The sequence below is a fragment of the Lactuca saligna genome, chromosome 6, assembly GCF_052625555.1.
Source record: "Lactuca saligna cultivar CGN05327 chromosome 6, ASM5262555v1, whole genome shotgun sequence".
In the NCBI taxonomy this organism is placed as follows: domain Eukaryota; kingdom Viridiplantae; phylum Streptophyta; class Magnoliopsida; order Asterales; family Asteraceae; genus Lactuca; species Lactuca saligna.
In genome coordinates this window covers 11,838,318-11,849,673 of record NC_136422.1, presented here as the reverse complement: position 1 = coordinate 11,849,673, position 11,356 = coordinate 11,838,318, and the positions used below count along the sequence as shown (strand labels likewise).

Genomic DNA, 11,356 nt, shown 5'->3' with positions numbered 1-11,356 from the left:
CACTTACCACACCAAGGAAGACTACCAGTGTATCCACTGGTGGGAGTTTGGGCTGTAGATCCAACAGCTGAGACAGCAATAGGGTTAGTAGTAGCATGGACTGCTATCGTTTGTTGTTTCTTCGAAGACCCTCTCGTACTCTGGGCCTTTCGCTTGTTCTGAGATTTCTTTTTACTTTCACCTCCACTTGTGTCCGACTCAGGAGTGGTAGTTTCCTCATCTGAATTGTCCTCGTGATCGATCAAGATTTTCGCAAGGCATTTAGCGCTGTCGTACGTGTCTGGCTTTGCAGCCAAGACATTCCCTTTAGTTGGCTGGGTCAATCCCCAGATGAATCTCTCGATCTTTTTACTCTCCGGGGTAACCATTCCCGGACAGAGTAAGGCCAGGTCATCGAATCTGGAAGTATAAGCTGCTATGTTGGAACCCTTCATCTTAAGGTTCCAGAGTTCGTGTTCTAGTTTCTGAATTTTGCCCCGAGGGCAGTACTCTGCAAGCAGAAGCTCCTTCATAGCTTCCCAACCCATGGCATTCGCTACAGGTAAGGTTAAGGATTTGACTCGGCCGTTCCACCAAGTCAGGGCTTTATCAAGGAAGGTGCAGGCGGCAAACTTGACTTTGTCAGACTCCGAACAGGCACATATTTCGAAGATTGACTCGATTTTCTCGAACCATCGAGTCAGGGAAATGACACTTCCAGTGCCATCAAAGGTTATGGGTTTTGCGTTCATGAAGTCTTTGTAGGAACCCCCTCTTCGGTGTTCCTGGTTGCCTTCTGGGTTTTGTGGTTGGGGACCACCTCCGGAGCCACCGAGATTCATTTGAGACATAGCTGCCACCATTGCAGCAGTCAGAACTGTTTGAAGTGATGCAAGATCAAATTGAGGAGAAGATGGTGGCGGAGGAGGATTATTGTTGTTCTTCGAGCTGGGTCTCTTTCTCGGAGGCATCTTGATCTAAAAAGATCAGAAAAGAGAGGATTATAAGTCCTCTGAATTGAATCAAGAGATATTGAACAAGGGATATCTCATCAAGACAGATATAGCATCATACTAAGCGATAAAGCAGGAAGGAGTTATCAAAACAGAACATTTTATCGCTAGTGGAATGATCAAGTAACATCGCGTATACGAGGATTTTCTACGAAGTATTGGCTCGAGAAATACTCCCATAATATTTCATGGTTCACTGCAGCGACGATTTGTTGTGTGAGATATTAGGTAAGTTTTAGGCATGCTGCGTACCACAGTCACTCCCAAGCACATGTTGGCCGTGTCTTGAATGAATATAGTTGGCCAGGCTATATTGACCCTAGACACAACTACATAACTGCCCAGGTTTAACCGCAGTGTACAACACCCATTTACTTATGTTTTGTTCTACTTGTAGTTATGGATTTCGACAGTTCGGTATACTTGTATACTTTTGAAAATACTTATAGTTTTGAAGATACTTTTAATTCAGAGCACTGAGGCCCTTTAGTGTTTATAGTTTTATACCATGTAAGGTTTGGTATACTCTGTTCACTATAAACAAGGGCTCTGATACCAATCTGTCACACCCCGAAAACCAAAGGCGGAAACGTCTCCGGGGTTGACTCCAAGTTGTGTATCAATTCCAATGTACATAGTAATCACAGTAAACAAACATTACATTACATATATATGAAAGTTTACATTTGTTTCAAAAGTAAAGTTATACAAGATATACATATGCATCATATTAACAAAAGTTGAGACGAGTCTTCCATGCACTCCGTCTTCATCAAAAGAGATCACCGGGTACCTGTCTAACTTGGACCTGAGAATACAAGCGGTTTGAAAATCAGCATAAAGCTGGTGAGTTCATAAGCGGTTTTGTTTTATGAAAATGTATCGATTTCCTTTAGTTTCTGAAAAGATATGTTATCCAAGAAAATCTCATATTTTCTTATGTAAAGTTGGTTAAGTTATCATTGGTTACCAATTCGGTTATGTATTGTATTCTACCCCAGGAAAATCCCATATTTTCCTAATTATAAGATCGGTTGTATAACACAAAGTATAGTTTAACATCCAAAACTATATAATGAAAATCTTGGGATCACTATCCCGAAAGACATATATAAGATAGTTTGACACATCCGAAAGTACAGGTTTAAGATCATAGGACTATCATCCCGGACTAGACACTAGATAAGTTAATGTATATATGTAAATATAAATTGAAACCATGGGATCACTATCCCGTATAAGATATAGTTGAAGACACAAAACCTTGGGATCACTATCCCGTATAAGATCTAGTTGAAGACACAAAACCTTGGGATCATTATCCCGTATAAGATATAGATTTAGAAAGCCATGGGATCACTATCCCGTATAAGTTATAAAATAGTTAGATTGATACCATGGGATCACTATCCCGAAAGAGATATAGGAATAAACCATGGGATCACTATCCCGTATAGGACATCGATATAAAATAGTTTGATAATACCATGGGATCACTATCCCGAAAGAGATCTAGAAACAATATCATGGGATCACAATCCCGAAAGAGATATAAAATATAGATGCAAAACCATGGGATCACTATCCCGAACGAAATATAGATTCTAAACCCAAACTGTGAATAAGCTGGTATTAATACATGTTGTGAGTCGGGTAACCATACTAATACGACAACGTGACCTCCTTGACGTTTGTCAGACGTCGAAACGATATCCAGAAATTTGTCACCCCAGGCGTGCCCGCCTAACTGTAGCTAGCAGTTAAGGTGTGGGATTGTCAGTCCCGAATAGATCTATTCACAAATTCCGCGCTCTCCCTCCAGGAGACTCTGGTTACACTTCCGGGGAGGATTTACTGATCATCCATAAAGGGTAGTGACTATCTCACAAACTAGTACTAAACTATTCACAGGGTTCTTGTAAGATATCGATATACAGAAGATTATGAAACATAGTACAGTAAAGTATAGATACATACATGAAATTATCTGACAATACATTAAAATGATACGGAGATAAACTGAAACAGACATAGTTTATCTAATAACTTGATATAGATATCAGTATACGATAGAGAGAACAGAAAAGACCCCCAAATTATTCCCATAATAATTTGATTAGTTTGATTGTTTCCTTAACTAAAATCCATTTAGTTGAAATCGAATAGTCATTCCTTATGCTCAGCATAAAACATAAGGAGTAAAAGAGTTTATAAGTTTGTCAGATATTGTTTGAAACATATCAATGTTGTGATTGGAAAACAGTTATGGTTTGCTTGTATTCCCCCCCTGAAAACATTGAAAACAGTGAAAAAGCCGTAGGGGTATGAACTCACCGGACGAGATACGAGACGGTTTGGATGCTAAGAGTTGATCCGGAACTTGTAAACACACGAGGTTCCTAATTATCATGTAAAGATACACATTTGTATCTAATTAGGACTTAGTTTATTCATATGATAGGGACACTTGCTTCAAGTCGCGATAACACTCCGATACAAGTGTTTGGAGTGACCCGGGTGGCGTTTAGGGACATGAGTGACACAAGGGACTTGGGAAATGAGTTGGGACATCAAAGGAACACTCCCCTTATGGGAGTTTACGGCCTAAACACCCATCCCCATGATTTTACGGCCGTAAACTCATGATGGGTGGTTTATGGTGCAAATTTGACTTCCAACACTTAAGGGATAATTTCTAGACTTGGTTTAAGGACTTGGAATGATTACTAAACATCAAATAGATCCCTTTTATGGGAGTTTACGGCCTAGCTTAGCTCCATGGCCGTAAACCCCTATTTTTCCAAGAAAATGATGTTAAATGGTGCTAGAACAAATCACATGTGATTGGTAGAATTAATCCAAGGCCTAACATGAGTTTGCAAGGGACTTTTGGGGTGTTTGTGGATTTTAAGGCCCATGAAACCCCCTTCATGGCCGTAAACTCTAATACATGGTGCTCCAAGGTGTTTCAAGGTCTAAAACTTGCATGAAAGGACTTCTAAAATTCATCTAAGGGCCTTAGGGGTGTTTAGTTTGCATTCTAACACCAAGAATTTTGGAGTTTACGGCCCAAGAACAAGCCTTGGCCGTAAACCCTTAGAAATCCCACAAATGATGTGTTTTAGGCCCTCAAAGTATATTTGGTTGGTCCCTTGATTTATTCCAAGGCTTTTGGTGGTGTTGGATGGCTTTCTAACACCTTAGAATTGGATTTATGCCAAGTTTTGGGGAGTTTACGGCCCAAGAACTCTCCTTGGCCGTAAACTCATCTAAATCCCCCAAAATTCATGTTTCAAGTGTCCAAATGCTAGAATCAAGGTCCTATAATTCATATCTAAGCCATAGAAGTGATTTGGAAGGGTTTAAGGGCATGAAAACCCTAATTATATGAGTTTACGGCCCGAGAATGATCCTTGGCCGTAAACTCCTTCAAACATCACAAAAATTATGTTTTACATGTTTAGAGTCCATATCTTGAAGTCCCATAGCCATATCTAAAGTCCAAACTAGTCAAGGAGGGGTTTAAGGGCTCAAAACCCATCATTTTTGGTGTTTACGGCCTAAGCACCTTCTTAGGCTGTAAACTCATATATATTGTCCAATTTCATGATTAAGTGTCTAGTTTGGAAGCTAAACATGCTATAGATTAAGGCTAGGAAGGTACCTTAAGGATTTGAAGCCTTAAAAATTGAGTTTTGGACACTTAATCTTTGGATTTTGGAGAGAGGTTAGAGAGAGAGTAGTGAGAGAAGGAAAAGCTTCAAATAAAGGCTGAAACATGTTTATATAGTTCCTAAAATTTGCACACGGTGGAATTCTACCCGATACCGACGTTAAACGCGGCTTTTGGTCGCACACGATTTAGTTTCCGTCACCCGACGGGAACATTTTTAAAACTTATGAAATAAATGTTTTTGGGCTAATAACATAAGTTCCTGAGTGATTTAGACACTCATTAGAAATAAATAAACATATAAGTTTATACAATTAACTCCAAAGAGAAGACGGAACGAATCCGATAACGGCGACCTTTCGGGTAAAACGGGTTTTGGCGACAGACAAATTTCGGGTTGTTACACTTGTTCTATCCGGAACATTTCAAGTGCCTTGTTTAAAATGGTGGCATAAGTTTGATCGTTTTCAATTGGTTTTTCAAGCTATTAAACAAACCATTAAATATGGCTACATGTTTATTTGTATCCCTCATTTCATGTAGATTTTGTCTTTTGTTTGTTAGTCTCTTTTTTTCATTTAAATAAGAAACATACAAGAACTTGATTCTAAAAAGTTGGAATTATGATCGGGCCAAATCCTTTTTTCTTCATTTCAATAAAGCAACAAACCATTAAATATTGATACTGACCATTGGGTCCGATTGGGCCAGCTCCTCATATTCTTTTGGATCCCAAGCTCTATTGGTAACCTTCCTTTCTTAGGGTCATCTTGTGTTCTAGGTAGGATTTTAGGTTAGGGTTCTGAAACATATTTGAAGGGTTCGAATGAGATGATGGTGACTCTATTTTGCAATGAATATTAACTATAATATGATGTCATAGTGTCACAATAAAATTTGTGTGGTGAAAATTAGGTTGGTCAGTTTATGGGCGGTAAAGTTATGAAGGGTTTGGATTGTTTCTAGTTGGTCTCTTTTGGTTGTTTGGAGAGTTTAAAGAATACATTTTGGGCTATAGAAATATTAAATTGTGAGTATAATGTAAATTAGTTAATATGGTAAAAATATGTGTATAAATGTATTTATATATAAAAAATGAATAAAATTAAAAATTATTAAATGAAGTAAATGTTTGATTAATGTGTCTAAGGTCCTAAATAAATTGGTATAATGTTAATAAATAAAATTAAAGTCCTTTTTGGGTTGCCCTCCTAACTAATAAATTACTTAGATTGGTTATAAAAGATAGATAAATGATTTATTAATACATTATATAATTAATATATTAATTAGAAATAGTTATAATCAATTTAGAATTAATTTAGAACTAATTATGGGTTAATTAGAACTAATTAAAGGTTGAAGGACTAAAGTTGTAATTGTTTAAAAGTTAAGTAAAAGAGAGGTTTCAAAACCTTCCTCCTATTGACAGTTTTGGAGATCTTAAAAGGGTTTCTGAAAGCCTCCATTTATATAATTAAGGAGCCAGATAACTGTCTTATTTAACATAATATTATTTTATATTCAAATTAAGGTTTTTAGATGTCTCATAATTAGCTATAAATAGAGTCTTATACAATGGAATTTTTGGCCACTCTATTCCTCCATGCCATATCTAAAAATCGATTCTCTCTTCCCTCTTTCCTAATCTTTCTACAGTTCTTATATTGTTGGTGTGAACCATTAGAGGCTCGCACACAATTGGTGTTTGTTTTCAAAGAGACTCTTGGATTCACTTTGTTGGAAACAAAGATTTGTTGACAATAACAAATCAAAAGTACGCAATTCTTTTGTAATTTTCGATTTCTGCTAGGGTATAACAGTTTTGTTGTTCAATAGTATGTTCCTTAATAGTGTCACGATATAGATAAAAGTAAATTGTATTTACCCTTAAGAGTATAAGGATTTTTCCGCATTATTACATATAAAACCCATCAGTAAATGGGGTGGTTGTTTGGTGAGTTTGAAGAAAATAATGAATCGATAGTGGGTTGCAAAGTTCGACACAATGCTTGGTATGCCAGGCAACTGATGGAGTGTTTGTCTGACATGTCAACAATGTCGAATTCTTTGTTGCTTCGACTACCTTTAACCTTATAAGTCTTATTGTTAATAATTAAACATTTTTTCTGATCATCTGAATGTTTTTTAAAGATTATTTTAATTTTTTGAGCAAACAACAATTTTGATGTTGGTGTTAATTTATTAATAATATAGTTCAAAAGATAAAAACAATTAAAATATTATATTTTTAACTTTTATAATACGTTATATTGATAAATATACAAAATTATTAAGAGATATATAATAAAACTGTTATTAAAATGAAAAGATACAAAATGATAGAACAAAAAATAAATAATTCATTAAAAATAATAAATTGTTAATTTATAATAACAAAAATACCACAATATTTTATTTAATTAGAAGAAAAACAAAAATTATATATTTTTAAAAGTAATAATCACCAACAAGACATCCTGCCTTCAATTCACACTACTTTTCTATTATTTCCCCCTGTACTTGCATGTTCCCAACATTCACTTTATCTATATTATTTTCAAAAAATTTACCTTTTTATTTATCTTATATATATATATATATATATATATATATATATATATATATATATATATATTTTTATGAACATTTCGAATCTATATTCATTAATTAAATAAAATATATAAATATAAGAGTAAAATCTATGTTCATAGTTGGTATTTTTAGCTTAAAATGACTTTTTCATCTCAAATACGGTAAAGCTTTTATACTATTTTTTTATTAAAAAGGTTGATGACTCTTATAAAAATGAAAAAGATAAACAGTAAGAAAAAGAAACATGATTGTTCAATCAATTAAAGATGACTAGTCAAGTTTAAAATGGAATCCATAGCTCTTAGATGCCAGATGTTGACTACACTCTGAACAAGAGAGTCAATGCATACTAAAAGCTTAACTTCACTTGTATCTTATGCAGTAAAAGTTGTATATTACGTAGTAAAAAACATTTAATGACAGTACCACCAAATGATATAAAAATGATGACAGTCACAACTTCAAGAATTCAGGGCACCTTGACATTACAAGCTCCTGTAGACTGACTCTGAGATGGAACCTTGACAGCTCTCTTTCACTTCTTGTTTTCAAGAACCAAATTATATATTATAAAACATGCATACATACACACATACATACATGGATGCTACAGTTTACAAGATCATAATGGGGTATTGACACAAATAACATGCATGTTCCCATCGAAGCTTAAGGTCAAAATTTTAAGTATCAGGAACATGAAAATTGAATTATAAAATTGAAAATTTATCAAATTCAGGACGGTTTTGGCCCTGTTGATGAATAGAGAAAAATAAGGACATAACCAGGCTGCGTACAAGGGTCACCACCCCAATCAAATCAATCAAAGGACTACCAAATTCTAGGGTTTACAATAAGTGAAACATGTCAAAGAAAAAAGAAAAATAAAATAAAAAAGGGTTTGCATCATTTTCACATATATCGACTAGGGCTACTGGTCTAGCTAGCAGTATATGACAACTTTTTTTTTTTCTTTTCTTTTCTTTCTTCAAGACACAGCTACCACCAACTCATCGCCAAGTACGTCTGCTTACTTGTTTTCCATTTACACATGCACATTCTTGAAATTTTCAAAGTTAAGACAATTAATATCAACTAATGACGTTTATGATTGGGAAAGATCAATCATTAAAAAACATAGGCACAAAACACATGGATTGACCAAAAATCAGAAATTTTCAGCTTTTAATTGAAAACAGATTCTAAATAAGTTTAATATGCTAAAAAGAAAGTACCCATAAAGAAAAATGCATGATTTAAGCATTTCTTTGGTGCTTAATGAGGAAGCACACCATGTTAGTGATTTCAAGATAATTGGGATAGAAATCTCATAAGAGGCATCTATATGTGGGGGTACCCATTACTCCATTAGCGTTACAAATAATGGAGGGCTACCTATCAAGCATTGCATTTACAGTGATATATATATATATATATATATATATATATATATATATATATATATATATATATATATATATATATATATATATCGTTTATCGAATGCCAATAATTAGACCTTCTTTGTTATATAATAGATCTCATGAGTTATTATATAGAAATCCTCAGGGAAAAAGATTGCCAAAAAATGAAGTTTTAAAGTATGAAAACCCTAGATTTGAAAAAAGGTTGGAAGATTCAGATTCATCATAATCCAATCATAAGGTAATGATGATGGTGATTGAATGTTAAAGTCAAATATATACACCATCAGCGTTAAAAAAAAAGGTAAACACGAACAGAAAGATCAGAATCTTGAAGTTGAAACCATCGTGTTCCCAAACACGAACACAAACTATTTCGATTGATTACTTTCGGATCTGGTAGACTGATAATGATTATATGATATGCAAACCTTTTTAGTTTTTTTTCTGGGTATTTGCAGAGTTAAAGTAGGTCAAAAAATTTAATCATTACACCAATCTCGTCTTTTATCTCTCATCTGTTAACCTAATCCGCAGCTAAAAATCACAAAGAGAAACTAAAACAAAAGTTAGTATGAACTATGAAGGGTAAAGATTAACCCACCTCAAAGATCGGATCTTTGTAATGCAAAAATGATGGCAAGTTTCGAGAGTTGTGAAGCAACAATTGGGGGGAATGAAGCCTGGTCCGAGTACACCAGATCCAGCGATCAGGATTCTCTCTTTAAACACTAGGAATGATTAATCTAAAACACATTAATCAACAAAGACCATCGATTCGATCCGTTGACCATTGAGTTGATTATATCATCGCATAATCATCTACATCTATATCGAGAGAGAGAGAGAGAGAGAGAGAGAGAGAGAGAGATCTAAGCTCTCTAGTGACCTCGAGCCAAACAACATTCCCCTCAAAAGAGATAGCTTCCTTTTCTCTATATCTATGAGAGTGTAATTGACAGAGAGAGTGAAAATGAAAATGGTGAGAAGAGAGCGGAGATAGAGATGATAAATAAAGGGGTGAGAAGAAGGGGGTGTGGTGCGCAAAAAAAGGACAAGCAGACTCATTAACCCAAACCAACAAACACCCGTCTCTCTCTCTCTCTCTCTCTCTCTCTCTCTCTCTCTCTCTCTCTCTCTCTCTCTCTCTCTCTCTCTCTCTCTCTCTCTCTCTCTCTCTCTCTCTCTCTCTCTCTCTCTCTCTCTCTCTCTCTCTCCCCCTACATTAATTAATACGTTGAAAAATACTCAAATTTTAGAAAAGAATAAAATAAAGAAAAATCTTCTTTAATTCAATCAAAAATGTTAATTGTTTCTACTTTAGTTAACTTTTGTAGTAATATTTAATCACATAAAAAGATAGAAATAGTTCGAAGAATTAATCAGGATTATGAATGGTTCATAATTATAGCATAAGATGATTCAAATATTACGTTATAATTAAAGATATTATTAAAAAGTTGTAGTTTATTTATGTATTCAGAAATAAAAAAATTGTCACTTCAATTTTTTTTTTAAATCAAATAATTAATGTGTCTAAAAACATATATAAAAAACACTAATTAAAATATTAGTTATAACAAATATTATCATACTTTAAATATGATAAACATTAATTATAAATAATATTCTTTATTTTATATTTAATGTATTTTACATTTAATTTTAGTAATACTACTAATAATAATGTTTATCATATTTGTATTGTACTATTTTTTATAATTAATCGTTTAATTAATGTTTTTATTTATGACATATATTAAAAGAATCCATTAATTTTAATAATGACAACAATAGTTATAGTTATTGTGGAATAAATTAGTTGCATTTATATTAAGGACCGTTTCTCTCTCTCTCTCTCTCTCTCTCTCTCTCTCTCTATATATATATATATATATATATATATATATATATATATATATATATATATATATAGGGTAAAGTGAATATACCTAGCAACCTTATATAAGTTTAGGTACCTAACCACATCATCCTATGTAATTTTGTTTCATATTTGCATTGTAATCACCCAAAGTTCTTAAAATTCAACCTCATAACTTGATTGCTTCCAAAATCTTTGGACTTTCATCATTATTTTCTTTTAAATGACGTCTTTATATCGGAGACCCCCTGGTGGGCTTTATATACTGCCGTTACAAATCAAATGGTGTAGGAGGAATATAATGGTGAATGTTTGAAAATCTTCGAAGTAAATCAAGTTAAGGATTGAAGTTTAAGAACCTTAGACGATTGCAATGGAAATATAATGCAAAACAATATAGTATAATGTGGTTAGGTACCTAAGCTTATATAAGGTTGTTAGGTATATTCACTTTACCCTATATATATATATATATATATATATATATATATATATATATATATATATATATATATATATATATATATATATATATATGTATGTATGTAGTGGGTGGAGTTAGCTACTGTATCTAACTCCACCACTGTTCATCAGGTTTAATGCTCAACCAGGGTTCCACCACCAGTGTAAAACTGATTGATCTCGATTAGATAAGGGAACTGCTTTCACCGTTCTTCTAGAACCCTCTCTGTCTCCGATTTCTGCTCTATCTCGCCTACTCCTTTTCTAAGTTCAACATCGCCCTTGCTCCACAGCCTCCTTCGTCAGACTCCTTTCTCCAATCAGCGTA

General features: G+C 33.9%; 1 long non-coding RNA gene across 1 annotated transcript; it reads right to left on the bottom strand.

The window, feature by feature from the left end:
- Window positions 1-7,959: 7,959 nt before the first annotated feature.
- LOC145003480 (uncharacterized) lies at window positions 7,960-9,831 on the bottom strand. Its single transcript, XR_013661969.1, has 2 exons — window positions 9,289-9,831; window positions 7,960-8,320 (listed from the first exon to the last, which is right to left on the bottom strand). It is a non-coding gene; the product is annotated as an uncharacterized LOC145003480 (long non-coding RNA).
- Window positions 9,832-11,356: the final 1,525 nt, after the last annotated feature.